The sequence below is a fragment of the Schistocerca americana genome, chromosome 6, assembly GCF_021461395.2.
Source record: "Schistocerca americana isolate TAMUIC-IGC-003095 chromosome 6, iqSchAmer2.1, whole genome shotgun sequence".
NCBI classification, from domain to species: Eukaryota; Metazoa; Arthropoda; class Insecta; order Orthoptera; family Acrididae; genus Schistocerca; species Schistocerca americana.
This window is the reverse complement of record NC_060124.1, coordinates 492,950,151-492,965,502: the sequence shown is the minus strand read 5'-3', so window position 1 is coordinate 492,965,502 and position 15,352 is coordinate 492,950,151. Positions and strand designations below refer to the sequence as shown.

The 15,352-nt window shown below is 39.6% G+C and overlaps 1 protein-coding gene across 1 annotated transcript in view; it reads left to right on the top strand.

Annotated features, from left to right (window-relative positions):
* The window catches only part of LOC124619804, a 157,468-nt gene extending 142,391 nt beyond the window's left edge, over positions 1-15,077 (top strand). Inside the window, exon 12 of the mRNA XM_047146399.1 lies at positions 12,648-15,077. The gene's annotated coding sequence lies outside the window, so the exon portion shown is untranslated. The remainder of the gene's footprint in view (positions 1-12,647) is intronic.
* The last annotated feature ends 275 nt before the right edge of the window (positions 15,078-15,352 follow it).

The following is a 15,352-nucleotide window of genomic DNA, read 5'->3' as shown; positions in this document are numbered from 1 at the left end:
AAGTTAGATATAGTGGGAATTAGCGAAGTTCAGTGGCAGAAGGAACAAGACTTTTGGTCAGGTGAATACAGGGTTATAAATACAAAATCAAATAATGTAGGAGTAGGTTTAATAATGAATTAAAAAATGGGAGTGCCCGTAAGCTACTACAAACAGCGTAGTGAACGCATTATTGTGGCCAAGGTAGATATGAAGCCCACACCTACTACAGTAGTAAAAGTTTATATGCCAACTAACTCTGCAGATGAAGAAATTGATGAAATGTATGATGAGATAAAAGAAATTATTCAGGCAGTGAAGGGAGACGAAAATTTAATAGTCATGTGTGACTGGAATTCGACAGTAGGAAAAGGAAGAGAAGAAAACGTAGTAGGTGAATATGGATTGGGGCTAAGAAATGAAAGAGGAAGCCGCCTGGAAGAATTTTGCACAGTGTAACTTAATCATAGCTAACACTTGGTTCAAGAATCATGAAAGAAGGTTGTATACTTGGAAGAACCCTGGAGATACTAGAAGGTTTCAGATAGATTATATAATGGTAAGACAGAGATTTAGGAACCAGATTTTAAATTGTTTTAAATTGTAAGACATTTCCAGGGGCAGATGTGGACTCTGACCACAATCTATTGGTTATGAACTGTAGATTAAAACTGAAGAAACTGCAAAAAGGTGGGAAGTTAAGGAGATGGGACCTGGATAAACTGAAAGAACCAGAGGTTGTACAGAGTTTCAGGGAGAGCATAAGGAAACAATTGACAGGAATGGGGGAAAGAAATACAGTAGAAAAAGAATGGGTAGCTTTGAGGAATGATATAGTGAAGGCAGCAGAGGATCAAGTAGGTAAAAAGACGAGGGCTAGTAGAAATCCTTGGGTAACAGAAGAGATACCGAATTTAATTGATGAAAGGAGAAAATACAAAAACGCAGTAAATGAAGCAGGCAAAAAGAAATACAAACGTTTCAAAAATGAGATCGACAGGAAGTGCAAAATGGCTAAGCAACGATGGCTAGAGGACAAATGTAAGGATGTAGAGGCTTATCTGACGAGGGGTAAGATAGACACTGCCTACAGGAAAATTAAAGAGACCTTTGGAGAAAAGAGAACCACTTGTGTGAATATCAAAAGCTCAGATGGTAACCCAGTTCTAAGCAAAGAAGGGAAAGCAGAAAGGTGGAAGGAATATATAGAGGGTCTATACAGGGGCGATGTTCTTGAGGACGATATTATGGAAATGGAAGAGGATGTAGATGAATATGAAATGGGAGATATGATACTGCGTGAAGAGTTTGACAGTGCACTGAAAGACCTAAGTCAAAACAAGGCCCCGGGAGTAGACAACATTCCATTAGAACTGCTGACAGCCTTGGGAGAGCTAGCTCTGACAAAACTCTACCATCTGGTGAGCAAGATGTATGAGACAGGCGAAATTCCCTCAGACTTCAAGAAGAATATATTAATTCCAATCCCAAAGAAAGCAGGTGTTGAAAGCTGTGATAATTACCGAACTATCAGTTTAATAAGTCACAGCTGCAAAATACTAACGCGAATTCTTTACAGACGAATGGAAAAACTGGTAGAAGCCGACCTCGCGGAAGATCAGTTTGGATTCCGTAGAAATGTTGGAACACGTGAGGCAATACTGACCCTACGACTTATCTTAGAAAAAAGAAAGGCAAACCTACGTTTCTAGCATTCGTAGACTTAGAGAAAGCTTTTGACAATGTTGACTGGAATACTCTCTTTCAAATTCTGAAGGTGGCAGGGGTAAAATACAGAGAGCGAAAGGCTATTTACAATCTGTACAGAAAGCAGATGGCAGTTATAAGAGTCGAGGGACATGAAAGGGAAGCAGTGGTTGGGAAGGGAGTGAGACAGGGTTGTAGCCTATCCCCGGTACTATTCAATCTGTATATTGAGCAAGCAATAGAGGAAACAAAAGAAAAATTCTGAGTAGGTATTAAAATCCATGGAGAAGAAATAAAAACTTTGAGGTTCACCGATGACATTGTAATTCTGTCAGAGACAGCTAAGGACTTGGGAGAGCAGTTGAACGGAATGGACAGTGTCTTGAAAGGAGGGTATAAGATGATCATCAACAAAAGCAAAACGAAGATAATGGAATGTAGTCGAATTAAGTTTGGTGATGCTGAGGGAATTAGATTAGGAAATGAGACACTTAAGGTAGTAAAGGAGTTTTGCTATTTGGGGTGCAAAATAACTGATGATGGTCGAAGTAGAGAGGATATAAAATGTAGACTGGCAATGGCAAGGAAAGTGTTTCTGAGGAAGAGAAATTTGTTAACATTGAGTATTGATTTGAGTGTCAGGAAGTCCTTTCTGAAAGTATTTGTATGGAGTGTAGCCATGTATGGAAGTGAAACATTGATGATAAATAGTTTAGACAAGAAGAGAATAGAAGCTTTCGAAATGTGGTGCTACAGAAGAATGCTGAAGATTAGATGGGTAGATCACAAAACTAATGAGGAGGTATTGAACAGAATTGGGGAGAAGAGGAGTTTGTGGCACAACTTGACTAGAAGAAGGGATCGGTTGGTAGGACATGTTCTGAGGCATCATGGGATCACCTATTTAGTCCTGGAGGGCAGTGTGGAGGGTAAAAATCGTAGAGGGGGACCAAGAGATGAATACACTAAGCAGATTGAGAAGGATGTAGGCTGCAGTAGGTACTGGGAGATGAAGAAGCTTGCACAGGATAGAGTAGCATGGAGAGCTGCATCAAAGCAGTCTCAGGACTGAAGACCACAACAACAACAAATGACAGTCTACTTATAGAATAAATCATAAATCTACAATATGTTCTTAGTGAATAAAAAATTCATCTTTTGTTCTTTTGGAGTTGGCATCATTCTGAAAATTTGATGTTTGTTTGCAATATCATCATCTGGAGTTTCAGGAAAAATATCAGATTTTCCACCTTAAGGTGGATGCAAAATTCTGACTTCCACTTCTTTTGCACCCACTTCTGTTATAATTCCAACAACCTACTTGTTTAGCTCTTTCCTTTCAATTGTGTTTATTCTACAATGCTCAATTGCTATGTTAAATTTGCCTGATGCCTTTGGTATGGCAGTTTTCTTGATTTTATAGGAAAGACCACCTTATCAAAATTCTGAACACAATTGCAATTGAGGAATGATATAGTGAAGGCAGCAGAGGATCAAGTAGGTAAAAAGACGAGGGCTAGTAGAAATCCTTGGGTAACAGAAGAGATACCGAATTTAATTGATGAAAGGAGAAAATACAAAAACGCAGTAAATGAAGCAGGCAAAAAGAAATACAAACGTTTCAAAAATGAGATCGACAGGAAGTGCAAAATGGCTAAGCAACGATGGCTAGAGGACAAATGTAAGGATGTAGAGGCTTATCTGACGAGGGGTAAGATAGACACTGCCTACAGGAAAATTAAAGAGACCTTTGGAGAAAAGAGAACCACTTGTGTGAATATCAAAAGCTCAGATGGTAACCCAGTTCTAAGCAAAGAAGGGAAAGCAGAAAGGTGGAAGGAATATATAGAGGGTCTATACAGGGGCGATGTTCTTGAGGACGATATTATGGAAATGGAAGAGGATGTAGATGAATATGAAATGGGAGATATGATACTGCGTGAAGAGTTTGACAGTGCACTGAAAGACCTAAGTCAAAACAAGGCCCCGGGAGTAGACAACATTCCATTAGAACTGCTGACAGCCTTGGGAGAGCTAGCTCTGACAAAACTCTACCATCTGGTGAGCAAGATGTATGAGACAGGCGAAATTCCCTCAGACTTCAAGAAGAATATATTAATTCCAATCCCAAAGAAAGCAGGTGTTGAAAGCTGTGATAATTACCGAACTATCAGTTTAATAAGTCACAGCTGCAAAATACTAACGCGAATTCTTTACAGACGAATGGAAAAACTGGTAGAAGCCGACCTCGCGGAAGATCAGTTTGGATTCCGTAGAAATGTTGGAACACGTGAGGCAATACTGACCCTACGACTTATCTTAGAAAAAAGAAAGGCAAACCTACGTTTCTAGCATTCGTAGACTTAGAGAAAGCTTTTGACAATGTTGACTGGAATACTCTCTTTCAAATTCTGAAGGTGGCAGGGGTAAAATACAGAGAGCGAAAGGCTATTTACAATCTGTACAGAAAGCAGATGGCAGTTATAAGAGTCGAGGGACATGAAAGGGAAGCAGTGGTTGGGAAGGGAGTGAGACAGGGTTGTAGCCTATCCCCGGTACTATTCAATCTGTATATTGAGCAAGCAATAGAGGAAACAAAAGAAAAATTCTGAGTAGGTATTAAAATCCATGGAGAAGAAATAAAAACTTTGAGGTTCACCGATGACATTGTAATTCTGTCAGAGACAGCTAAGGACTTGGGAGAGCAGTTGAACGGAATGGACAGTGTCTTGAAAGGAGGGTATAAGATGATCATCAACAAAAGCAAAACGAAGATAATGGAATGTAGTCGAATTAAGTTTGGTGATGCTGAGGGAATTAGATTAGGAAATGAGACACTTAAGGTAGTAAAGGAGTTTTGCTATTTGGGGTGCAAAATAACTGATGATGGTCGAAGTAGAGAGGATATAAAATGTAGACTGGCAATGGCAAGGAAAGTGTTTCTGAGGAAGAGAAATTTGTTAACATTGAGTATTGATTTGAGTGTCAGGAAGTCCTTTCTGAAAGTATTTGTATGGAGTGTAGCCATGTATGGAAGTGAAACATTGATGATAAATAGTTTAGACAAGAAGAGAATAGAAGCTTTCGAAATGTGGTGCTACAGAAGAATGCTGAAGATTAGATGGGTAGATCACAAAACTAATGAGGAGGTATTGAACAGAATTGGGGAGAAGAGGAGTTTGTGGCACAACTTGACTAGAAGAAGGGATCGGTTGGTAGGACATGTTCTGAGGCATCATGGGATCACCTATTTAGTCCTGGAGGGCAGTGTGGAGGGTAAAAATCGTAGAGGGGGACCAAGAGATGAATACACTAAGCAGATTGAGAAGGATGTAGGCTGCAGTAGGTACTGGGAGATGAAGAAGCTTGCACAGGATAGAGTAGCATGGAGAGCTGCATCAAAGCAGTCTCAGGACTGAAGACCACAACAACAACAAATGACAGTCTACTTATAGAATAAATCATAAATCTACAATATGTTCTTAGTGAATAAAAAATTCATCTTCTGTTCTTTTGGAGTTGGCATCATTCTGAAAATTTGATGTTTGTTTGCAATATCATCATCTGGAGTTTCAGGAAAAATATCAGATTTTCCACCTTAAGGTGGATGCAAAATTCTGACTTCCACTTCTTTTGCACCCACTTCTGTTATAATTCCAACAACCTACTTGTTTAGCTCTTTCCTTTCAATTGTGTTTATTCTACAATGCTCAATTGCTATGTTAAATTTGCCTGATGCCTTTGGTATGGCAGTTTTCTTGATTTTATAGGAAAGACCACCTTATCAAAATTCTGAACACAATTGCACCTCGAACGACATTGTGAGACCCATAATTTATTTGTAAATTCATGTTTTCTTCTTAACATTTAAATAAGTAAATTATAAGGAAATTGTGCTTGTCAATTTTTTTCTTCTAGTGCAGTGATGAAAGTATTTGCCTAATGACAACTAACAATAATTGTACACTGCACTGAAAACTGCTATACACCACCTTCCCCACTTCCAATTGCAAAAGGCCGTGTGTTTGAATCTACTTGACAATATGGAAGGTATAACCAGCAAAATGCTTGTGCAAAGTAAAAGCCTCCATCCAGTAATTTCAGTGTAAGAAACAAATTTGCTGTTCCTGCCCCAGTGTACTCCTGTGTCTGATATTTCCCCATCTTAAGGTATGTACGGTGCTTGGAAAAGTATCCTGTATTCTTACAGGAGATTTTATTGGTTCTAATTAGAAAAAGAGTCTTGTAGATATATATTTGGAAATAAATACTTGTTGAGATACAAGCCATTCTATCCTACAATAATCATCTGTTTGTTTGTATTTGTATGTGTATTTATTTGGTCCAGTAAATCTTATATGTACAGAGCAGCTTATCAGTTGTTGGACATACCCGTGCAAATATATCTTCATGTCAACATGATGTTTCCTATATTAATGAATACATTTTTTTTTCATTCTGACTTATAATTAAACCACTTTAACTAGAAAATTATGACTGAAAACATGAATAAACTAATATTATTGATTAGTGTTTACATGCTACAAGTAGTTAGTTACATTTACAAAATATTTTTGTAAGCAATGAAGAGTATGGCTTATACACTTAAAGTTAACTTTCTTAGGCACTCAAAGATTTTGGAGGAACCCTTCCTGGCTATAGTACCAGTGCATTAATAAATATTCTTTTAATACTGCTTTGACTTTTTTAGGTCAGTGATTACTTTAACTGAATTGATAAAATCAGAAACTCCTTATATCCACTACCACGAATGTTTGAGGAGAAGCAAAAATGTGATTATCAGAAGGAACAATGATTGAAAGTTGTTGAGAAAAATCCCACATTTTCTACCACATAGTATGTTATTCTAGAAACATAATACTGCACATACCTATGGTAGGAGCCAAAAGAATAATATGTATAACTATTTCATAGAGGTTTCTGTGTGGGCATGAGGGTTTATACATCAAATCAATTGCAACAAATGGCATTTTAGAGCAATTTATTAATGCATTTACAATATTACAGTGTTTAATATGTGCTGCATTGTAAACTATGAGCTTTGTGCAAAATGTCCTTCCACTTGTAGTTTTGTGTAATTTCTGTTTATCAGTCTAGCCTCCTTTATAATGCCACATTTACATTTGCTGCAAATACCTTTCCATCTGTTTCTTGGTGGTTCTACATCACTTGTATTATTAATGCTTTAACAGTGCAGCAGTAACAACTAAACAATGTAATAATGCAATGAAAACTGAGTAGAATATTAGTTGCACTATAGTCATATAGAATTTATATACACTCCTGGAAATGGAAAAAAGAACACATTGACACCGGTGTGTCAGACCCACCATACTTGCTCCGGACACTGCGAGAGGGCTGTACAAGCAATGATCACACGCACGGCACAGCGGACACACCAGGAACCGCGGTGTTGGCCGTCGAATGGCGCTAGCTGCGCAGCATTTGTGCACCGCCGCCGTCAGTGTCAGCCAGTTTGCCGTGGCATACGGAGCTCCATCGCAGTCTTTAACACTGGTAGCATGCCGCGACAGCGTGGACTTGAACCGTATGTGCAGTTGTCGGACTTTGAGCGAGGGCGTATAGTGGGCATGCGGGAGGCCGGGTGGACGTACCGCCGAATTGCTCAACACGTGGGGCGTGAGGTCTCCACAGTACATCGATGTTGTCGCCAGTGGTCGGCGGAAGGTGCACGTGCCCGTCGACCTCGGACCGGACCGCAGCGACGCACGGATTCACGCCAAGACCGTAGGGTCCTACGCAGTGCCGTAGGGGACCGCACCGCCACTTCCCAGCAAATTAGGGACACTGTTGCTCCTGGGGTATCGGCGAGGACCATTCGCAACCGTCTCCATGAAGCTGGGCTACGGTCCCACACACCATTAGGCCGTCTTCCGCTCACGCCCCAACATCGTGCAGCCCGCCTCCAGTGGTGTCGCGACAGGCGTGAATGGAGGGACGAATGGAGACGTGTCGTCTTCAGCGATGAGAGTCGCTTCTGCCTTGGTGCCAATGATGGTCGTATGCGTGTTTGGCGCCGTGCAGGTGAGCGCCACAATCAGGACTGCATACGACCGAGGCACACAGGGCCAACACCCGGCATCATGGTGTGGGGAGCGATCTCCTACACTGGCCGTACACCACTGGTGATCATCGAGGGGACACTGAATAGTGCACAGTACATCCAAACCATCATCGAATCCATCGTTCTACCATTCCTAGACCGGCAAGGGAACTTGCTGTTCCAACAGGACAATGCACGTCCGCATGTATCCCGTGCCACCCAACGTGCTCTAGAAGGTGTAAGTCAACTACCCTGGCCAGCAAGATCTCCGGATCTGTCCCCCATTGAGCATGTTTGGGACTGGATGAAGTGTCGTCTCATGCGGTCTGCACGTCCAGCACTAACGCTGGTCCAACTGAGGCGCCAGGTAGAAATGGCATGGCAAGCCGTTCCACAGGACTACATCCAGTATCTCTACGATCGTCTCCATGGGAGAATAGCAGCCTGCATTGCTGCGAAAGGTGGATATACACTGTACTAGTGCCGACATTGTGCATGCTCTGTTGCCTGTGTCTATGTGCCTGTGGTTCTGTCAGTGTGATCATGTGATGTATCTGACCCCAGGAATGTGTCAATAAAGTTTCCCCTTCCTGGGACAATGAATTCACGGTGTTCTTATTTCAATTTCCAGGAGTGTATATCATTGGCTGTCAGCTGTTTAGTAATCAGGTACAACAATCTTAGAAAACAAAGTAAACTACCAAGCAAACCAATGAGAAACTGAAGAAAATGATATTTTCATTCATTAAGCGTACAAATGCCTCATGACACTGGACATGAACTGTTTTTGGATGAAATAGTAAAAGTTACAAGGTGTTTCAAAAATGACCAGTATATTTGAAACGACAATAAAAACTAAACGAGCAGTGATAGAAATACACCGTTTGTTGCAATATGCTTGGGACAACAGTACATTTTCAGGCAGACAAACTTTCGAAATTACAGTAGTTACAATTTTCAACAACAGATGGCGCTGCAAGTGATGTGAAAGATATAGAAGACAACACAGTCTGTGGGTGCGCCATTCTGTACGTCGTCTTTCTGCTGTAAGCGTGTGCTGTTCACAACGTGCAAGTGTGCTGTAGACAACATGGTTTATTCCTTAGAACAGAAGATTTTTCTGGTGTTGGAATTCCACCGCCTAGAACACAGTGTTGTTGCAACAAGATGAAGTTTTCAATGGAGGTTTAATGTAACCAAAGGACCGAAAAGCGATACAATAAAGGATCTGTTTGAAAAATTTCAATGGACTGGGAACGTGACGGATGAACGTGCTGGAAAGGTAGGGCGACCGCATACGGCAACGCGCAGCTAGTGCAGCAGGTGATCCAACAGCGGCCTCGGGTTTCCGTTCGCCGTGTTGCAGCTGCGGTCCAAATGACGCCAACGTCCACGTATCGTCTCATGCGCCAGAGTTTACACCTCTATCCATACAAAATTCAAACGCGGCAACCCCTCAGTGCCACTACCATTGCTGCACGAGAGACATTCGCTAACGATATAGTGCACAGGATTGATGACGGCGATATGCATGTGGGCAGCATTTGGTTTACTGATGAAGCTTATTTTTACCTGGACGGGTTCGTCAATAAACAGAACTGGCACATATGGGGAACCGAAAAGCCCCATGTTGCAGTCCCATTGTCCCTGCATCCTCAACAAGTACTGGTCTGGGCCGCCATTTCTTCCAAAGGAATCATTGGCCCATTTTTCAGATCCGAAACGATTACTGCATCACGCTATCTGGACATTCTTCGTGAATTTGTGGCGGTACAAACTGCCTTAGACGACACTGCGAACACCTCGTGGTTTATGCAAGATGGTGCCCGGCCACATCGCACGGCCGATGTCTTTAATTTCCTGAATGAATATTTCGATGATCGTGTGATTGCTTTGGGCTATCTGAAACATACAGGAGGCGGCGTGGATTGGCCTCCCTATTCGCCAGACATGAACCCCTGTGACTTCTTTCTGTGGGGACACTTGAAAGACCAGGTGTACCGCCAGAATCCAGAAACAATTGAACAGCTGAAGCAGTACATCTCATCTGCATGTGAAGCCATTCCGCCAGACACGTTGTCAAAGGTTTCGCGTAATTTCATTCAGAGACTACGCCATATTATTGCTACGCATGGTGGATATGTGGAAAATATCGTACTATAGAGTTTCCCAGACCGCAGCGCTATCTGTTATTGAAAATTGTAACTACTGTAATTTCGAAAGTTTGTCTGCCTGAAAATGTACTGTTGTCCCAAGCATATTGCATCAAATGGTGTATTTCTATCGCTGCTCGTTTAGTTTTTATTGCCGTTTCAAATATACTGGTCATTTTTGAAACACCCTGTACTATCTCATTACATGCAAACCATTAGATGGATGTGAGGTATTTCTATCACAGTCAGTTCTGCTAAACGATATATAATTCGCCATTATCTCATTTTGCAAAAAATTTAAACATGATGTGTTTCTAATTTTAATGAATCAGTTTCTTCTGGCAACTTCTCGTAAATAATTTTACCATGGTGTGATGTTTTTTTTTTTTTTGCATAACTGGCTTTTATTTGGAGCATGAGAAAGTCAGTTGTCTGTCTTGTGTTGTGATGATGTAGATTTCAATTTTTTGAGGAGGACACTAGGATTTGTTATTGCATATTTCTTAATAAAAATTGCACTTCCAAAGCTGTAAATACATGGAAGATGAAGGATCACCATATTTTTATATCAAGGTCTACAGGGTTTGTTCCTTTGTATTGCTGTCATGATTCTCATTATTCTTTTTCACATCCTGAAGAGTCTTAGGCAGGATGGTAAGTTACTCCATAAAAAAATCACATACTTTCAGAATTAATAAACAATCATTAGACAGTCCTTACGGTAACAGTTTTCAAGCACTCTCATAACAGAGCACATGGTTCTTGGGCTCTTAAATAAGCTATCAGTGTGACTATCCCATCTAAGGTTTCCTGGAGCCAGATCACCAGAAGTTTTGTATTAGCTTCACTTGCAATAGCTTTGTCTGATATGTGAATTTTTATATCTTCTTCACTGTTTCTCTTGACATTATGAAACTTTGATGCTACTGTTTTACTTTTATTTATTATTGGTCTGTTTTGTTGAACCAGTTTCCATACTTTACATATTTACTTATTTGTAACCAGAATAGTGTCTGGTTGCTTTATATCTTCTTGAAATTATATTTCTACTACCTCTCTGTGGCCAGTAAGATATGATCCAAGCCAGTTGTTAGGTGTATCCCCGATACCCATACTATCAAGTTCCTGCAGCAATAGGATGTAGTCTATGATGTCAAAGTTCTTGGTCATATGCCACTTACTTTTCTCTACTCTCAAGATTTGAGAGCACTTTACTCAGAAATTCAAATACTGCTTTTTCTGTTGACTGGCCTTTCCACAAACCATATTTGGCTGTAGATAATATGTTGTACATTTGTAGAAAATCTAGCATCATCTTTGTCAAGTGTTTTTGAAAAGTCAGATAGCAAAGCAATAGTTCTACAATTGCTCATGCCTTCTTTCGTACCCCTATGTGATCAGTGGCTTGAGTTTCACTGTCTTTAAGCTGGCGGGAAAGATTTCAGTTGCAATGAACTGTTGACTCTACAGGAAATGCTAAATGTTATTAGCACTCATTCTCATACATCCTAGTGTAACCACATCTGGTTACATTCAGGTTTGATCACTTATACAAGGTGAGATCAACAAATACAATGAATGAATTTTTTAGCAGCAGCTGCTGACACTACAACAATTTGATACAATTTGTCCAATTGCCTGATTATTTGAGACAGCTAGCTTGAAGTTGGAACATGTTCTTAATTGTCAGTTAGTTTCCAGAGATACTAGAGTGAGGCTGTGTGTAACATGTCTGGTGCGCATCATGGATTTCATACATGGCACTAAGTTCTGTTTCAAGTTGCAAAAAAGTGCCAAAGAAACTCAAGAAATGTGAAATTTGTGTATATAATGCTGTAACTCTGAAGACTATTTACAAGTGATATGAGCAATTTAAAAGCAGAAATGAGTCAGCAGCAGATGAACGACATTCAGGACGCCCGTTAACCTAAGTGATATGGATAAGGTTTCTGCTCTTGTAGAACTAACCATGCATGAGAACAGTTAATGCCTTCAGCAGCATCAGTTCTTCAAATACTTGTTCTAAGAATCATCATCTACATGTTGCAACACTCATGCCTCCATATTTGTTGTGAGATCAGCTGTGGTCCCTTGTCATTTTGCAATTCTTCTGCTGTCTTCAAGTTGTTGGAACAGCCTGCTGAATATTTTTTTTCTAATTTTTTTTCCAAACAGAATGTCATGGTGAAGCTTTCATTTTGCATACATGACATGGGCCTGCCTATTAACATAGTTGGTTAAATAATGGCAGAAAATCACATCTGTCATATCCCATGTGAAATAATAGGATTCATTTTCATTGTTTATGTTGTGTACATGCAGTGGAATCACTGATTGATGTTGTTCTGGCACCAGCATGACCTCAAAACAGTACATATGAACTGGCTGATGCAGGAGACAGTTGTAAGAGATGTATGTAACAATAGCATCAAAGTGAAAAGACTAAATACAAACGCAGATGTAACCACCAGTTAATATTAACAGAAAGACAGCCTGTACTGCTGGGTATTGATCACCCAAACCACATGTATAGTAGTCTACATCTCAACAAATACTTGTTTCCAGAAATATATTAATACAACTTTTTTCTAGTTTCTACCAATACTGCCTTGTGTATAAGACTCCATTTAAATACCCTCAGTATAAGAGATTATTGGTGAATATCAAGAAACAATGTTTTTCTACAAATCATATAAAATATATTTTGCTTTGAAATGTTTCAGGGGAAGTGTGAAATGGATCTATTACTGCCAAGCAGGTGAATGATCTACCAGAAGTCGGAGTGAAAAATGAAGAAATTGACATGTTATGAACTGTTTAGGAGAGAAGAAAGAGCAGTGATTACAAAAGCAGCATGAGACTGAAATATCTGTGTATCATTGTCAGTACACTTCAAATGGTTTCCAGTACATGCAAAAGACTCGTTATTACATTCATGTAAATAACAGAATGGTGCCTGCAGGCAGTGCTACATTAACTATTGGAGAAATGAAAATGTGTATTTCCAGAAGCTAGTTCTTTGGATCTACTGTTTTCAGCATAGAATTATATTATGCGAAGATGTGTTGAGTGTGGTTTACCCAGCACCAAATGTATCAACACACGCATTAACCCATTTGCAGCACTGACTTGCCCTCTGTGACTTTTTTCCCAGTTTCTTCATCTTGCCACTTATTGTTTCACACTTCCTGCCAGTGATGAACACTGGTATACAGCTGACACATTTTGTGGCCATGTTGACAACATTTTGAGACTAGAGCAGGCTCTTCTTTGGAACTGTCATTGTTTGAATAATTTGAAACCTTGTTCTTTCTTCCTGTAGCTTGCTCCCCATTTAGGGTGACAGATTTCTTGTTTTGCACAGAATTACTTGCTAAGGTTTTCTTGTTTCTTAAAATCAAAACAATCTTCCAGCTTCTTGTTATATGTGTAGCTGGTCAGTACTGTGCTCCCTTTCCCTTTCTCCTAGCGAGGTGGTTTTTGCACTTTTGGTACTGGTCTAATGTCCTTCAAAGGGTGGAGATGGAAACAGTATTTCATAGGAAAGGAGACTCAGGAAGGAGTGGAACATTATCACCCACTTCCAGCCAGAAATTTTCATTTTGTGTAGCATTTGATAGATGTTGGGTTTGGATTCTTGTTCAGGCATTTGGGAGTTCACTGTACACATTTATTTTTTTTCTAGTTGCCTGTTGTTAAGGGCTTCAGTAATAAAGTCAGTTTCATTGAAATAGCATGACTGAAAAGGAAGATATTTCCAGTGTAAAATCCTCTGATGACATTAGATGTTGTTGATGCCTTCATAAAAACATTTTCCATCAGATAATCAATTTCATAACTGTGGCACTATCCAGACATTAGTTGCGTAAAACTACCTTCATGTCCCATGGTTGTGAAAAGTTTTTAATGCTTCATAAATACCACACTGGAAGGCAGCATTTTGTAAATGATATGTAGTGGCAAGTGACCTGTGATGAAGTATATCAGCTCCAGCTGTTTGGTATGTAAATAGTGAGTATCTAAAGTACAGGTAAGAGGATCTTCAACTGACAGTTTCAAAAAGGAAGCAAATGTTATCCATCCACTGACTGAAAAGATCATACTAGATCAATTCTGACTGATGGAACCTTGCAGTGTTCCAGGAGGATCTCCTCTCATTAAGTTAATATCATTTTTTCCTCGTATGGAAAATGATCATGGGAGAAACAAATTGACCGCCTACCTACATGCAGGTGACATTCATGTTGATTTTGCTATTTCTTCATTCCACTTTCTAATATTACCCATAGATGATAATTGAGCACATACTAAGATGCCGAAGTGCTTAATCTGCTATTGTGACACTCACCTGAAAAACTGAAGTTAAGAAAAGTATTTTTACAAAATATTACACCACTGGAATATTTTTTCAATGTTCTCTTAAACTGTTTTAACTAACAGAGATTCAGTTATGCCTATGTGGTCATTACCCAACCAAAACTGAGGTCAAGAAAATTATGAACAAACTGGAAAAATACATTGCTGTCTTTATCACCAAAAAGGAATCATTGCTAGCCCATTGACTAGGGGCACCCAAAAGCTACAAGTTGAAGTTGACTGCACCATGGATTCCACACCACAACTCACAGAACTATATCTGCATTGAGATATTTTAATGATTTTACTAACTTAAATTATTCTTTGAACATTACCTCACATTTATTAAGTCTATTAACAATGCTGCTTTCATCTCATTTTCCTTTATTTACTCAATTACACCCAGTCTATGTGAAATTCTTATCTCTCCAAGGTCTTTACTCATTTGTCCTCAGGTGACGGCAAAGGAAACCACAGTCTGTTTTTATTATTTTTCCTTTGACATTCTATCAGTTAAACAACAATATGAATCTTTTCCTTGATTTTTAACCTACTGTGAACACACTTTCTAGATTTATAAGATTTTTCAACTTAACTTCTTTCTCTGAATGCACAGTAACTGTTCTTTCACAAATGTCTTAAAGAACTTCTTTATTTAGTTTGGAGATTACTGTGGTTGTAGCATCATCAAAGAACCTTCTCATCCATAAATCTTAATGACTAATTGGCAATTAAGTCCCATGACTATTTTAGTTACAGATATACACTGCCTGACAAAAAAACATGAAGCACCCAGAAGGATGGAGGGGGGGGGGGGAGGGGGATGGAATGAAAATTTGTGGTTTGGAGGATTTGTGATGTTACTGCAGTGATTGCAAAATTGAGTCAAATTTATAAATAACATGGTATTATGATCCCAATTATCAGTATGACATTATACACCCTCTGGCCTGAATGCGTGCACTGATTTGGTTTGGAAGCCAATGTATCCTCTCCCGAGACAAACATCGCCCCCCACAGGTGCTGCAACTGATCATTGATACCCTGGAAAATGGCACTACGACAAGGTTGA